Genomic DNA, 17,320 nt, shown 5'->3' on the forward strand with positions numbered 1-17,320 from the left:
ATTCCTCTCAATCTGTAAAAATTAAATCAAGAAGCCAACCCTCCTGAAATGATTATTTCACCGTCTATACTAAGAAATCATTTAGAAAAATTATTGCCTGAAAGATTCTATTTGCTTCTTAAAAGGCCATTCTTTCTTGTCCTTAAGCACCTTTTTGCTAGAAGAATCTGGCAACCTGTGTCATTTTTGGAACATTTGGATTGGAACAGGATTTTTACACTCTTTATCATCTGGTGAGGCTTTTAAGGGGAAAGTGTCAACATAAATTTGGAATTTCCTGACTTCTGCAGATTTGAGTTATAATCTGGACATGACTAGAAAGGAAATCTTAAAAAAATATTTTAGAGTGTTTTATTGTGGAAATGTCCCCAAACATTTTCATCCCATTTTCCCAGAGAAACCTGACATCGTGGGGAGGGGGAGGGGGGCAGAAGAACAAAATGCAATGGGCCACATCCTTGAACTCTTTTGTGTGTTTAGAACAATGTCCAGTTAAAATCAAACAATATTGCTGCTAAATACGGCTAAAAGAGTCCTTGGTGAGTGTTCTTGGAGGAGTGAGGAGGGCCACGGTCCCTCTAAGAGGGAGGGTCTGGTTCTGACGGAAGCAGCGAGGCCTGGCGGATACAGCATCTTTGCCACCGCCCTGTCATCAGCTCCTGCATGGCCTGGGACCTTAAATATCTTCCCCATCCCTCTGTCATCAGCTCCTGTATGGCCTGGGCCCTTAAATATCTTCCCCATCCCTCTGTCATCAGCTCCTGCATGGGCTGGGACCTTAAATATCTTCCCTATCCCCCTGTCATCAGCTCCTGCATGGCCTGGGACCTTAAATATCTTCCCCATCCCCTGTCATCGGCTCCTGCATGGCCTGGGCCCTTAAATATCTTCCCCATCCCTCTGTCATCGGCTCCTGCATGGCCGGGGCCCTTAAATATCTTCCCCATCCCCCTGTCATCGGCTCCTGCATGGCCTGGGACCTTAAATATCTTCCCCATTCCCCTGTCATCAGCTCCTGTATAGCCTGGGACCTTAAATATCTTCCCCATCCCTCTGCCATCAGCTCCTGTATGGCCTGGGACCTTAAATATCTTCCCCATCCCCCTGTCATCAGCTCCTGTATGGCCTGGGACTTTAAATATCTTCCCCATCCCCCTGTCATCAGCTCCTGTATAGCCTGGGCCCTTAAATATCTTCCCCATCCCCCTGTCATCAGCTCCTGTATAGCCTGGGCCCTTAAATATCTTCCCCATCCCCCTGTCATCAGCTCCTGTATAGCCTGGGCCCTTAAATATCTTCCCCATCCCCCTGTCATCAGCTTCTGCATGGCCGGGGCCCTTAAATATCTTCCCCATCCCCCTGTCATCGGCTGCTGTACGGCCTGGGACCTTGCATCCCAACCCGAGCGCGGAGCGAATACCAGCGCTGCGCCCAAGTGGAAAACAAAAGCCGGGCAGGGCTGGGGGCGGGCAAGCTCGTAAAGGAGAAGGAGGCGAAGTCACGAAGTCTGGCTTTCTGGCCAGATTTCCTCGGGAAGGTGAGGTGTGGCCGGCACTGTGTGCGAGCGCCGGGAGGGGCCGCACACCCCGCCTCGGGCCGGCAGGCCCGGCTGGCCCGCGGCCAGGGCGCCCGACGCCAGGCCCGGCTCTCGCGGTGGGAGCGGCCGCCGGCGGCCACACAATGGCATTATCTCGGGCCAGCGCGCTGCAGGGACCCGCCGCTTCCTGCCCCCGCATCGCGGCACAGACTGTCCCAGGGCCCACCGCCTTCGGACACGCTCTCCGGCGCTCCGTCGCCAAGCTCGGTAGGGAAACGTCTAAAGCCACTTCTTCCTTGGGAATTGCAGACGCTGCGATGCTGTCATGCATTGTATTTTTATCCCCGCTGGAAGGACGCGCGGTCATGAGTCACCTGGGGGAAGGGACGAACTCGCCGAGCAGTTTATGTAATGCAGGCGACCGCTGGGGCTTCTGAGCGCCGGGAAGACAGAAACATCTTCAAAGGGACCTGAGCCCCGCACCCCGCGCCATTTATTCCTGAGGGCCCGTCGTCGCACCCTCCCACCCACTCCTGAATCCCTGAGCTCCTCTGATGCCAGGAAAGCACAGAGGCTGCCACGGGAGAGGAAAACCTGGCGAAGGTGCTGGAGGGGCTTGCATTTCACATCTAGTCGTTAGCGTCTAAACTGTTAAGGGACTCTCAAACACAGCCCTTGGATTAAATTATAAAAAATGTAAAAGTCCTTAAACCCCGGTCCCACCAATGTGCTGCACAGGACAAGAAAGACGAGATTTTGTTTTGTTTTGTTTTACTGGCATCCTTGGCTTTGGACTATTGCGATTAGATTCTTAAACAACAGACGAAGTCTTTCTAACTACACGCCTGTGCCAGAAACTTCAGCAACCTGCTCCCAGAAATCAGGGGTTTAATCCAAGAGTTACCAGAAATGCTCTTAAACCTTCTGCTTCCGGGTCAGGAAGTTTCTGGCAGCCGTGGACTCCGCTGCTTGAGGATTGTTGGACCAGACTGGCTTCAGGGGAGCCGAACCGTCTGCTTTGTGCTCAGTGACAATTCCTGCTCCTGTAGTGCAAACCTGGTTTCAGAAGACCTGGGCGGAGGGGTTTGCCCTTCACGCCTAGACGGCTTCCTAGACGGCTTTTCTCCCTCACCATGACCCGTGAAGATCCCTTCTGTCCTCGCTTTTGTGGAAATGACCAGGCTTTTTTTGGCCTGGACTCAGCAGAACGCAGGCCAGTGTTTAACAACCAGCAACAAACAGCCCTGATCAGACGTTTGTCACGGCCTTCAGTGGGACAGGCCTAGAAATGTAGAATTTTTTAAACCATGAAAGCTCTGCAGCATACAGAAAAATACAGGGAATCTTACAATAAATGTTCCGGTACTCACCAGCCACCTTTGATAAAATCTGGACATTTTGTGATGTTTACTTGAGAGTTTGCTTTTAAAGAAACAGTTGAGGACAGCGTGGTCCCCTCCCCTCTCTCCCTGCACAGAGGTGATTGCTGTCTGAACTTTGGCGTTTGTCTTTCCCGCCTGCTGGACGGATGTTCTCCCACGTGTTCACTGCTGTGTAAAGGCTGGCATTGACTCTGATGAGTCAGTACAAGCTTTTCAATATTTTTGAATGCCACCCTTGCCTGCATGTTTCCAAGTATGTGCATGTACAATATGTAATGTTTCGCATGTCTTAAAATTTGAATATAAGTTGTATTATAATGCATATAACCTTTTCGATGAGCTTTATTGAGATATAGTTCACATACCATACAATTCATCTCTTTAAAGTGTACTATTCAATTGTTTTTTTTAAATAAAATATACCATTACAATTAATTTCACCTGCCCCCTTCAATGTGGCTTTAGTATTTTTTTTTTTTTTTTTTTTTGGCTGTGTTGGGTCTTTGTTTCTGTGCGAGGGCTTTCTCTAGTTGCGGCAAGCGGGGGCCACTCTTCATCGCGGTGCGTGGGCCTCTCACTATTGTGGCCTCTCTTGCAATTGTTTTTAAAATAGTCACAGAATTGTACAACCATCACCACAGTTCATTTTAGAACATTTTCATTCTCACCTCCAAAAACACCTTTACTAATCAGCAGACACGCCCCTTCCTCTCACCTGCCAGACCAAGGCCACCACTAATCTGCTTTCTATCTCTGTGGAATTGCCTATTCCGGTCATTTCATATAGATGGAATCATACAATATGTGACCTTTTGCATCTGACTTGCACTTAATGTAGCATGTTTATGGTTCATCCATGACGTAGCATGTGTTAGTACTTCATTCTTTCTTACTGTCTAATATTCCATTCTATGGAAGTATCATGTTTTATTTATTCATCTATTTATGGATATTTGGGTTGTTCCTACTTTTTGGCTATTATAAATAATGCTGCTGTGAATATTTCTGTACAAGTTTTTGTGTGAACACATGTTTCATTTGGGGGGGTATATAACTTGAGTGGAAATGATGGATCATAGGGTAAGTCTATGTTTAATCTTTTGAGAAGCTGCTAGACTGTTTTCCAAAGAAGCTGCTTCATTTTGCGTTCCCACCAGCAGTCGTATGAGGGCTCCAATTTCTCCATATCCTCGTCAACACTTATTGTCTGGTTTTTTTACTATGTCATCCTAGTAGGTGTGAACTGGTATCTTGTTGTGGTTTTGATTTGCATTCCCCTAATGACTAATGATATTGAGCACCTTTTCATGTGCTTGTTGGCTATTTGTATATCCTTTTTGGTGAAATATCTCTTCAGATCCTTTGACCATTTAAAACATTTAATTACTTGGTTTTTTAATGTTTAAGGTATGTATAAGAACACTTTATATATTGATATTATAGGTCTAAGTCCTTTATCAGATATATGATTTACAAATATTTTCTCCCATTTTCACTTTCTTGATGGTGTTTGCTATACATAACCCTCAGAAAATCTTTGAGGTAATAAACATGGATAAAACAATTATCCAATCAGAACATGGAACACTAGTACATTAATTTTAACCAATTTCCACTTCTGTATAGTACTCAACAGTATGGGTATTGTGCATTAAGCTATTGATCCATTCTCTCATCAGTGGAAATTTGGGCCATTTCTAGTATTTGGCTGTGACCTAATGCCACCATGAATGTTCTTGTCCATGTCTCCTGAGGCACACTTTCAAGGGTTTGTTGGGGAAACACCTACGAGTTGGATGCCAGGTCTTTCTCAGGTATTCCTGGGGTCTGAATGCCTATCTTCAGGTTCACTGGATATTGTCAGAGTATTTTTCTTTCTTACCAGCAGTGTATTAGAGATCCCAGTGTGGAACATCTTTGCTAATACTTACTACTGTGTGACAGTTAAGTTGTAGGTATTGAGATTGAAATTGAATCTCGTCACTGTTTTAAAATGCAGCCTTACTCGCTGTCAAACTATGGCGGCCTGTGAGGGACAGATTAGCTGCTGGTGCTGTTTTATTATTTGGAACACAGAATTAAGAGATTGTGGCAATAATACGTTCTTGTGAATTGATAGCTCTGGGGACTCTGATATAAATAGATCAGTATGAATATCTGTACAGAATGTTCGTATGGTTCCTAGACGGCTTTGTTTCATCATTGATTATGTAGACCGTATATAGTGTGGAACATATTTTAAATCTGCAGTATGAACTTTTGCTATTGATTAGCACAAAGTTCTAGAATTTATTAGTATAAGCTGTTTGTAAATTCATTTTGGAAGTCCTGTAAAAGCTGAATGCATTTCATTTCCATTCTAGGTCCCCAGTCTTGCTGCTAATAATTCCAATTCCTTCAGCATTTTCTCGTGTAGTTCAATTTTTAGTCTTTTAAAAGTTGATTTTTTCTGTACTATGTAACTAATGCACACACAACTTTGATTGTAAAGCTTTCAAAATTAACCCCAATTTCAAGGCAAAGAGGAAAGAACTGAGACACTCTGATGTTTTTGTTTTGACATTTATAGTGGCGTGAAATTCATTAGATAGACGGTATTGTAGATATTCCATTAAAGTTAGACTTAAATCAGTGTAATATAATATTTAGACAAAGAAGACACTTTTAATGGCAAATAAAGGTTTCTTTTTCCCTGACTAGAGTTTCATTCACAGGAAAGAAGAAGTTTCAGTTTGAATTTTGAGAGCTCTAAAATTTCAGCAGATTACATTTTTTCTGCTGAGTTTCTTGTATGAGTGTTGATCTGTAGTTTTAATATACATGGATAGACTCTACAGAGTAAAACAAGCTACTAGAAAACTAATAATAAATGGAGGAACTTTCTAATGGGGGAAGCTTCATAATCGTTGTACTCCATAATTTACATGGGATGCTTTTTTAAGGTGTATTTTAACAGACAGGTTAAAACACAGCTTAAAAGGCTGTGCTCGGCCTTTCACATCTTCATATCATTTACTCCTCCTGGAAAACCTAGAAGGCAGGCACTATCTCACTCATCTCGGCTTCAGCCATTTGCCAGAATCTTCCACAGATTTAGTTGGTGATATTAGTTGTGGCTCTGAAAATAAACTAAACTTTAGAGTCTTTGGATATTTCCCTCCAGTAAGTTTTCCAAAGCCAAGAAAGTTCAAGGGTTTAATTAAAGGCAGTTGGTCCTTTCAGCTATACCGAGAGGGTTCTCCTTCAGAGTAAAGGTAAGGTCGGGAAATCCTGAGATGTTCTACCTAAATTCTACTTCACTGAAGTGGTGAAAGATTAAAGTTCAGCCTCAAAGTTATTTTTCATTGAAAATTGGGTACACTCCAGTTCTCACCAGATTTTCTTGGCCAGACTCTCTCATCTCTCTGGAGTGGGTGGAAACTTGCCCATGGATGCTCAGAGAGGTGTAGGGTGTGGAGAGGAGAGGTCTGACCCCTGTCCCCAAGCCGGTGCCCGTCCAGTGATTGCACAGGCTTTGGATCAAAATGACTGTGGATGTGCTGTTGACCAGTTGTGGACCAGATGTGGAACCTTCACACCATGCAGAATGGATCCCGAGTAGACTAAGGGTGAAAATGTCCTGCTTCCCAGCCCTGCTGGGAATTCTCTGCCTCTTGTTAACTAGCTAATGTCACATGTTAGCTCTATGCTACTTAACTTCTCTGTGCTTTGGTTCCCTCCTCTGTAAATTAGGGATAATAATAGTACTATCATCCCCCAGGGCTAATGTGAGGATTAAATGAGATTGTAAATGTAAAGTGCAAGAATAGTGCCTGGAAAATAGAAAATGCTCAATGAATGTGAGATAGGACTCTGTATTATTATTATTATTTTCTTCCAGTTTTATTGAGATATTATTGACATACAGCACTGTATAAGATGCACAGCATAAAGATTTGACTGACATCTGATTGTATTACTATTATTGAAACACCCAATAGGGCATCTCCTGGCTGGCGGTACAGTGGTTAAGACTCTGTGCTTTCACTGCCATGGGTGCGAGTTCGATCCCTGGTCAGGGAACTAAGATCCCACAGCTGTGTGGCAAAAAAATATATATATATACACCCAATAAAGTCAGGGGAAAATAAAATTAATTCTTGACGTACTCCAAAAATTGTTTGGCTAATAAACCTTCAAACTTTTTAGAGATAATTTAAGTGCACTCAACTAGATGCAGAATCAGTGGAGGTCTTCTCAATGCATGGTCAACTCAAACTTAAAAATAAAGGAGAGTAATTTTACACACCCAGTAAAAATGTAGCTTTAGTAGATGGTCTTGTAAATCTGAATAGTTCTTATGGTTTCAGGACATATATATTGACACAAAAATAGTCTATGAATTCATTTTCATACTAAAAACTCAGAAAGCGCATATGATACTATATCGACATGGCAAATATTTTTAAATATCATAAAAATTAAATTAAAAATATTATTTTACTGAATACAGACTACAAAGGGAGTTCACCTTTAAAACAGTTTGGATTTTTAACTCCCTGGCTATTTTTTTGACTTAGACAATTAAGAAACATCCAAGGGCTTCCCTGGTGGCGCAGTGGTTGCCAATGCAGGGGACACAGGTTCGAGCCCTGGTCTGGGAAGATCCCACATGTCGTGGAGCAACTGGGCCCGTGAGCCACAATTACTGAGCCTGCGCGTCTGGAGCCTGTGCTCCGCAACAAGAGAGGCCGCGACAGTGAGAGGCCCGCGCACCGCGATGAAGAGTGGCCCCCGCTCGCCGCAACTAGAGAAAGCCCTCGCACAGAAACGAAGACCCAACACAGCCATAAATAAATAAATAAATAAAATTAAAAAAAAAAAAAAAAAAGAAACATCCAAGTCAGCATTTCAGTAAGTAGGGTTTTAAACAACTCACAATTATTTTTTTCCTATTTTTTATCAACCAAGAGAATTAAGACTACATACATACACAAAATCCTCCCTAATTAAAATCTGTTTGGATAGTGCCATTTCGGATCATAATTGTAGCAAATCTAAATAATTCTAAATAAATAGTTATTTATAATTAGTGTAACTGTTACGGAATTATGACCCTTCACCAAAACTTACATTGTTCAAGAGCAAGTGATTTTTCATTTCAAGAAGAAGTGTCTCATGAATGTTTTCTTAAGTAAATTATCATGATAAGTCAGCAGTATTATCTTAAATAAATATCTTCTAACATTTTCCCTTGATTTCCATGCCCAAAGTGAATAATTTATTTCAGAAGGATTTTTTCTGCTGACAGGGAAGTTTAAAAAACTCATTCAGCTGAAGAAGTTTTCCTGACAATCACGGAACCTTTGAAAGCTTGACCCTGGACATCACTACACGACGGTGTAACCCCAGGGTCCCTCACAGAGAGGAAACCAGGGTGAGAGCCCAGTCTCCTCATTACTGGAGCCATGCCTGCCAGCAAGGGCCATTTTGGAGGAGGGAAATCTAAACAGAAGCAGAAATAGCCTCCGACAAACTTCAGGAAATAGCAGTCAGGGGGGAGTCACCAAGGTTGTCAAATCTTGGGTTTTTTTGACTTGGGAGGTGAGATGCAAAAGCAGGAACTATCCTTTAGTTCTTCACGAAATAGAAATATTTGCCAGTCCAACTTATGGAAAAACACCATGCTTCGAAAGTTTCCAGAGAGTGACGATTACAACTAGGCTTTGGGTAGGTTTTTTTTAAAACAACTTTTGTATGTAGAAAAGTGTGCAAACCGTAAATATACAGCCTGATCAGTATTTTTCTCTTTTAAAATAAAATTGTGGTAAAAGTGTACATAGGGCAAAATGTACTGTTTTAACCATTTTGGGGTGAATATCTCGATGGCATTGAGTACATTCACGTGGTTTTGCATCCACACCACCATTCACCTCCAGAAGCTTTTCATCTTCCCCAAATGAAAGCCCACAACCATGAAACACTCACTGTCCCCCTTCCCCCCCCCCAAGTCTGGGCAGGCACCATCCTACTTTGTCTCTCTGAATCTGACCACCCTAGGTATGAGTTATATCAGTGGAATCATGCAGTGTTTGTCCTTTTGTACCTGGCTTACTTCATTGAGCGTAATGTCCTCTGGGGCAGCCTGATGAATTTCACCAGATTGAACACACCTGTGTAACCAGATCAAGCACCAAAGAAGCCCCTTGTGCCCCACGTCCAAGTCAGCATCCACCACGCTTGTGCCATCATGAGGTTAACCATGTCCGTAGTCAATGAAAAGGGGGAGGCAGAAACTGGAAGACTGAGGTTTCCGCCTCTCTCTTTCCCTGTAGGAGAGACTGCATTTTTGATCGGTTGTATACACTGGGCTTTAGCCTACCTGCCAAGGAAAAGCTTGGAAAGCATTGGTTTAGGAAATGTTCTCACTTCAGTCCCAGATTGTCTGGAGAAGGGTCTTGCGTCTGCCTAACTCCCGATGTTGAGTCTGTGTTTAGGTGGCATCTCCTGCAGGAAGGCTTCTCTAAGTGCTCTTGGTGCCTTCCCGCCAAAATGTGGTCCGGCCATACAATGGGGTATTATGACCTTAAAAAAGAAAGAAATTCTGACACACACTACAACCTGGAGGAACCTTGAGGATATTATACTAAGTGAAGTAAGCCAGACACAGCACAAACATGTATGATTCCAATCATATGAGGTTTCTAAACTAGTCAGACACATGGAAACAGAAAGCAGAGGGTGATTGCCAGGGGCTCTGGGGCGGGAAAATGCGAGTGGTTGCTTAGAGGGGACAGAGCTTCAATTTTGTAAGATGAAAAAGCACTGTTGCACGTCAATATGAATATACTGAACACTACTGAACTGTATGCTTAAAATGGTTGAGGTGATTTTTATGTTATGTGTTTTTACCACAATAAAAAAAAGTTTAAAAAAAGATGAGCTTTCTAATTCTGAAGTTGTTTGCCCTTGGAGAAGTCTTTTAACTTCTCTTTGGGATTCTGGCAAAATGAGCGAAGTGTCAAAATATGAACCTGGCTCAAAGCGTTTCTATAATATATGCTGAGGCAACTCTGGATTAAACAGAAGTATCACACCGTCATCCTAAGAGCTGGTGTGGACACTTTATCTTCTCATTTACCCGAAAGGAATTTTTCTGAAATCTCACTTTAATCAAATCACATTTCCTGATCTAGATACAAAAGATCTCATAGTTTAATTGTACAAAAAGTATACAGTATTACATGAAGATTTATAAAGAAACAAGCCAAGCTGTTTTTCTTTTCAAAGCAAGAGTAGGTAATAATATGTAAAAGCATATTTTTCTTATTCCTGATATGTCTGACCTTTATTTCCTGCCATTCTCTGATTTGTGAGTATTTACTATGCATTTTTTTAGTCAGGGTTGCAAGAAAATCTTGAAACACAGAAGCCAGTGGTAAATGGAGTCAAAAGATTCCCTTTTCTAATTTCCCAAATGTCTGGAAGTCAGTTATTTTCTTTCTTTCTTTCTTTTTTTTTAACAAATTTTCCGCTCATCTCTGAGTATTTTTTTTTTAGTTTATTTATTTTTGGCCGCGTTGGGTCTTCGTTGCTGTGTGGGCTTTCTCTAGTTGCAGCGAACGGGGTCTACTCTTCATTGCGGTGCGCGGGCTTCTCATTGAGGTGGCTTCTCTTGTTGAAGAGCATGGGCTCTAGGCGCGCAGGCTTCAGTAGTTGTAGCACATGGGCCCTAGAGTGCATGGGCTTCAGCAGTTGTGGCTCACAGGCTCAGTAGTTATGGCTCGTGGGCTCTAGAGTGCAGGCTCAGTAGTTGTGGCGCACGGGCTTAGTTGCTCCGTGGCATGTGGGCTCTTGCTGGACCAGGGCTCAAACCCGTGTCCCCTGCATTGGCAGGAGGATTCCCAACCACTGCGCCACCAGGGAAGCCCAGGAAGTCAGTTATTTTCTGATGGTACCCTCACAACTACTGAAGTGAGTGTCTTCCCCTAGTTACATAAGGAGCTCTCCACACAGCCAAGGGAAGACCTCAGGACTGCCTTTTCTTTAGCTTCAGATTGAAAATCAACAGAAAAGATGTCGATGCAGGCAAGTAGGCAAAAATATTGAACAGAATACTCATAACATGCAGCCAGAATAAAAACCAAAGAAACTCACAATTTAAATAATAACTATAAAAATATTTTCAACTTTTAATTAGAATTGTGGATGAGTTTTGTTTTCTCACTTGCATTTGTCAGATTTTTTAAAAAAATACTAAATACGTGTTGTTTTTATAAGGGCACCACAGCATTTGAGAGGATGCCATAAACAAATGCACCCATGTCATTTTATTCACTCTCAGGAAGCAAGAGTCGAGCCAGTGGAAACAGAGCAGTGAGGCGCTGTGCAGGCTTTATGGGCACCTACTGTTTACTTTGCAGATAGCAGGGCGCGAGCAGGCTTAGCTCATCCTTCCTCAGACACAGGAGAAATGGGAAATGTGTAGATGCCCCGGAGAAAGGCAGGTACAGGGGGGGAGAAGGGAAACAGGAGCCAAGCAGATCAGGATTCAGATCCACTTTTCACCACAGTCTGGTGGAGGGGAATGATGACAAAGTGGGTCGCGTGTGGTAGGGTGGCGGCCACGACCTGGGTAACCAGGTAAGCGTCGCGTGGTGGGTCCCAGAAAGGCATCTCGCCCGGGCCTGGGCTTGGGCAACGGGGTTAGAGAAATTTTGCTGGAAGAGGAGATGCCCATCCTGAATGGGACCAGCAGGGGAAAGTCCCGGAGGGAAGAGGAGCAGGCGAGGGTATGAACCAGGGTGAGAACGCGGCGTGAGACCCGGCGTGAGACCCGACGTGAGCTTGGTGGAAGCATCTCCGCCGGCGGGGAGAGTGACTGTGGACCCCGGCCCCGTGGTCAGGGCTTGGACTTTATCCTAAGGCTGCGCCCTGGCCGCGGGAAGGCAAGAGGACGGGGAGGGAGGCGCGCCTCGCAGGAGGGAAGCGGGTCAGGAGTTGGGTGGTCCCCAGGCGTCCACCCTGATGTGCATCCCGACGGCCTCCTCCGCGGAGATGGAGACCCGCACCTCGCGGATGGCGTCGGATGGCACCTCTCCCAGCGGCTCCTCCTGGGGGTGCACGAGGTGCCTCCCCCAGCCCCGGCAGGAGCAGGCTGGGAGGGGGAGCATGTGGGCCCCGGTGTGGCGGGTGTTGCATTTGCTAAGAGGGCTCTGAGAGGGACAGACAGGCGTGCGCTCTGGGCAGCGAGGGCAGCTCTGGCGAGGCCCGAGATGCTCGGGCACGGGCCACGCAGCGGGAGGTGGCCCAGGACTGCGCTGGGCCGGACGAGGAGAGCCTGCGGGGAGCGAGCAGAGGTGGAGCTCCAGTTCCCGCCGAGGGGGGCCAGTGGGGTCCAGCCGGGCCCTGGGGGAGGAGCTCCCCGCCTCCCCGTCCCCCTGGTAGGAGCGGGTTTGCACAAGCCCCAGCGATGGCCTGCGAGCGCGGGGAGGCGAGGGCTGTGGTCCAGGGGCAGCGGCGGGGCGCGGGGGCAGCAACCCCCTGCCTGAAGGCCCGCGCTGCCGCCTCGGGCTGGGGGCGCCTGTTCATTGCTCTGTGTCCCCTGGAGGCCGGTGGGGCTCAGACCCGCGCCTGCTCGGGACGCCGCGCTGGTAGCATTAGCGGCGCACGTGGTGCTGTTTTAGCAGAATACTTTCTAACCTTGGGCCTGTAGTGTCAACTCCTAATCCTGTTTCGCTCTATAAGTAGTCACAGTGCTTTACGTTAGTTTATGAAACTGTATTAACATGAAATGGGGAAATTCACAATCTGTTATTTTCCTCAAACACCAGAGAGCGTTTTTTAAAAGTAAGAAATATATCCATTTTTTTAAAAAGTACCATAGAGTTTGTTTTCACTCTTCTGTTCAGAAGGGAGAAGCTACTCACCTTATTGACCAAGTAAAACAAGAAAAACCATCATAACAAGGTTATATTAAAATTCAGGGATTCTGGACTGAAGAACTAAACTTTCTTCTTTTAGTGATTATGTAATATCTTCTTTTCTAAGCAAGAGACCTACTGAACCTTAAAAAGAGGCACAGATACAATCCTATTTCTAAACAACATGGCATAGAATGAAAGAACTACCTCATTTAAAAGAAATAGGCCATAAAATAACATGGGGAATATCTTCATTATACACATATTGCCACTGTCACAGCATCTGTAAGAGTCTGACCTAGAGAGATGTGTGTGCCGTTAAAATAGAATTTACAGGACTTCCCTGGCTGTCCAGTGGGTAAGACTCCACGCTTCCAATGCAGGGGTCATGGGTTCGATCCCTGGTCGGGGAATTAAGATCCCACATGCTGCGTGGCCAAAAAAAAAAAAAAAAAAAAGGATTTAAAAAAAGAAATGAGAAGGATTAGAATCCCTTCAGCGACGATCAGTGACATTTAATCTGAGGCAGACTTTCTAGCTGTGTGTGAGGTGCTACTGGTTTGGGCAGAGCTTGGGAAATTCAGCCTCTTCATATCAGAGTGCTGTGTTGACAAAGGTAGTTTTTTGTTTTTGTTTTTCTGAGTGAATTAATAACTAAGCCCCTTAGGCAGAACTAGATTCTCACATGTGTAGTTAGGAGAAAAATACACATGTGGGTAGGAGCCTCAGCATGGAGACTGATAAAGCACAGCCCGGATGCTTGGCTCGCTCGCTGCTGCATAGGAGCTGGACCAGGAGGAGGTCAGGTCAGTGTTGAAGAAAGACTGGGTGGGGGGGGGACTGTCACCCCTTGAGTCCAGCCTGGCTGCGGGGGACGCCACGGGAGGGGAGAGACTGGTGGGCAGGGCAGCGGCAGGGGGCCTTTTTTATTGAGCAGCTACTGCATCCTGTGTGTTGTGCTCTGTTCGTCACACCTGTCCCCTCCTGTCCTGTCCTCCTTACCAGGGTGCTGAGTAGAGCTTTTCCAAGGGAAAGGGTGCCGTGTAGTCTAATCACAAAACTTGGCATTAAAATTACTTTCCAAAGATACCGTAACAGTGCTTCTCTTTTGTCTCAGATTATTAGCAGGACCTAGAAGTTTAATAGCTGAGACCTGGGATGCCTAATTTGTCCAGCTCGGTGCTGGGCCTGACTCACTGGATGGCCTTAGTGAAATCATTTTCCATCTGTGAGTGAGTTTCCTTGCTGTTAAGACAAAACCTAAAAATACATATTGTCTTCATGGGTTATGGTAAGGACTAGCTGAGTAATCTTTACTAAGAAATTGCAACTTTTTAAAGGAAAAAAGGTATTTCATCACAGAGGAAATCTGTTTGGGAGTTGCCTGATCCTAAAGTGATATGATATCAAATAAAAAAGGTTCTTCAGCCTCCTCAGTTAAACCTGGACTCAGTCCAGGTTGCTCGATGCGGGCTAGGAAATGGTACAGTGCCACTCCGGCCGGCTTCCAGAGGGCACGGTGTGCTCAGGAGGGGGCAGGCTGTCTTACGCGCCTCCGCATGGAGCTGCCCCCCCTCCCCCTGCACCACCAAGCTCACTCTCCCGTGAGCAAAATCCACCGCTCATTTTTCTTCGAAATTTATATGACCCCATTTTTTTGGCTGCATACACATCTAGTTTGAGAAGCAGTGGCTTTTCTAATTTTAAACAGGAAATGCTGCACCACTTACATTATTTTTTTTTTATACTTTTATTCCTCCCTTTAACTTGAGCAGCTGATTCTCATAGCTAAGAAGGTTTCAAGAGGCAGATGAGAAGAGTAGATAAAGCCTAAATGTGGAAGGCAAGAGGTGAGCTTGTCTACCGACTCTCTCACCACCTTGGATGCGTAGAGGTGCTCACAGAGGGAAATGGACAACCAAGGCAATGTCAAGGCCAGCCTGCACCTGCCCCCACTGCCCAAACAACTGAGCTTTAGGACGGAGGGCTCGGCCGAGGCCTCTCCTGGCCACTCACCGCCCTTCGTGAGAGACGCAGAACCTGATTCTTCCTCCTCATCCTGGCGTTTGCCTTTCGTTCGGACACATCTGACCCCGTGACCTCTTAGCTCCGTGACCCAGTGACCTTATTCTCTAATGTTCACGGCTTCCTGTTCTCACGGTGCAGAATGTGAAGTCTGAACCACGTTATCTCTTGAAACTGCTCCACCTCCAAAGTCACGAATTCAGACATCCTCCTTGCTGGTCACGAAGCCTGTTCCTACCTCTTCTTGAGCAGAGATTCCCGCCAGCACCGTCCTTCGACCTCGGGGCGCCATCCACGCCTCTGCGCCATCTCCCTGTTCGTGGGTCGCTCCTCTGTTAACTTTGCCAGCATTCAGGTCGGATGCCGCGGCCCCTCCAGCCACCACTTGCTTGCAAGCTCTAAGCTCACGTGCCCTTCTTTTCTCGCGCATGCCTGGCAAAGTTGAGGTGGGATGGACCCGACTATACTCACCGTCTGTCCTTGCACCGAGCAGCTGGGCACTGCTGGAGGAAAGGTCCCCAGCCACGCACACTGGTATCACTACACACCCTGGACCACCAACCTCAGGGGGCTCCCTTTGCTGGCAATCTCACCATGCTTCTCTGACCTGTTTACACTCCAGCCTCTGAAAAAACTTTTCAAACATTTTCTGTCATTTCCTTCAACCTCAAATATGCCCCACCTCTCCTTCATTGACTTTGGTTTTCATTTTTGTTTCATAAAACATAGAAATATCAGACAAGATCTCTTGGATTTGGGGCCGCCAAATCTGTACCATCACCTTCATCTGTCCTAGTTTTCCTCTCCGCTTGATACAACCGAGTGGCCATTCCTCCTCTAAAGAAGAATTACTTTACATCCTGCTCTGGTCCTGAAGATATGGAGAAGTGGTTTACGGTGGCAGCCATGTGGAGGTCATTGGTGACCCCTGAGAAGGCCACATGGAAGGTGCTAGAAGGTGAAGAAAACAATAAGACAGCTACAGACAACTCATTTGAGAAACTTGATTACGAAGGGAGGAAATTACTTACTGTTTTCTCCCAAACTTCAGGCTCTCAGCTATCGCCTTCACCCTCCCCTCCTTCCTCTCTACCCAGTCCCTTCCACCCTGGACCTGTGTCATCTACACAATAGTAGCGGCAGCTAGACAAGCAAGAAACAAAAACCACCCTTCAACCTTGCATCTCTCAGCTATTGGCCTACTGGTTGCTTCTCTTCATGATACAATTTCTCCAGAGTCCTGCAGCTTTGGAGAAAGTAACTTCCAAAGAAGATGATAGAATCAGTTTAACAGACCAACTCCACATTTACTGACTGCGTACTCTGTGTGAGGCGCTGGGTTCAGCAGTGGAACTTCATGGTTCCATAAGACCCAGCTCTGTTCTCCAGACCTGCAGGTTGGTCCTGTGAAAAGGCAATGGTGATGCATCGCTACCAGCAGTTGGTGAGGCCGGCAGGGCCCAGGGGGCACAAAGCAAGAAGGAAGATGAACCCTCTCTGCAGGGGTCCGGAAAGGCGATGCCCAAGCTGGGGTGTGAGGGGTGAAGTGGAGTGGCTGAAAGGCAAGGAGCATGTTCCAGCCAGTGAAAACATGTGCCCAGGTTCATGCAGGGAACCTTGTGCAGAAGCCTGGGGAGGAGGTGATGATGGAGGTGGGGGAGATGGGGCTGGAAAGATGGATAGATGGATAGATGGATAGACAGATAGATGGTTAGATGGATAGATGGTTAGATGGAAAGATGGACAGATGGTTAGATGGATAGATGGTTAGATGGATAGATGGTTAGATGGATAGATGGTTAGATGGAAAGATGGACAGATGGACAGATGGTTAGATGGATAGATGGAAAGATGGATAGATGGAAAGATGGATAGGTGGAAAGATGGATAGATGGATACATCTCTGACCAGGAATGCAGAGGGGCTCACACAGAGGATGCCGGCCTCTTAGCCTCTTTCTCCAGCCCCAAGGACATCAGAATCACTGCATTCGATCTAGGTGTGGTCCTAGGTGTTAGCAGGTGCTGAATAAATGAAGAATGACTGAATGTTCTCTCATGAAACCTACCACATTATTGGTGTTGTTTAAATTAAAAGTGCTAATGTATCTAAACTGATTAGAACACGGTCAGGCACAGAATGTAAGAGGCAGTGGAGCATAATGTTTAGGGCACCACTCTATGGGTCTAGGTACCCAGGGTTTATGTCCTGGCTTCACTACTTACCATGACTTTAACCAAGTTACTTAGCCGTAATTCTTATAGTATATAATTCACAAGGTTATCATGAGGGTTAAATGAGTTTATATGTGTAAAGCACTTAATGCTTTGCAACAATTCATAATAATTGTTCACAATTACTATTAATAGTTAGTCTGGTTAATTATTTTTAATAATTTAAATTATGATTAAATAATTATTGACCATTATAATGAAATACCCTAAGAGCTCTGATTCCTAAAGCCTCCCTCTCCC

General features: G+C 45.4%; 1 protein-coding gene across 3 annotated transcripts in view; it reads left to right on the plus strand.

Moving 5' to 3' along the window:
• The first annotated feature begins 879 nt into the window (after positions 1-879).
• The window catches only part of LOC309654141 (uncharacterized protein), a 34,944-nt gene continuing 18,503 nt past the window's right edge, over positions 880-17,320 (plus strand). For 2 of the 3 annotated variants that reach the window (XR_014259928.1, XR_014259929.1), the window contains exon 1: positions 880-1,804. The gene's annotated coding sequence lies outside the window, so the exon portion shown is untranslated. Of the gene's footprint in view, positions 1,805-2,863; positions 3,173-17,320 lie in introns of those variants that run through there. The other variant, XM_082478795.1, reaches the window with a different exon arrangement.

The sequence above is a fragment of the Balaenoptera physalus genome (assembly GCF_965194825.1).
Source record: "Balaenoptera physalus genome assembly, contig: HAP1_SCAFFOLD_2112, whole genome shotgun sequence".
Lineage (NCBI taxonomy): Eukaryota > Metazoa > Chordata > Mammalia > Artiodactyla > Balaenopteridae > Balaenoptera > Balaenoptera physalus.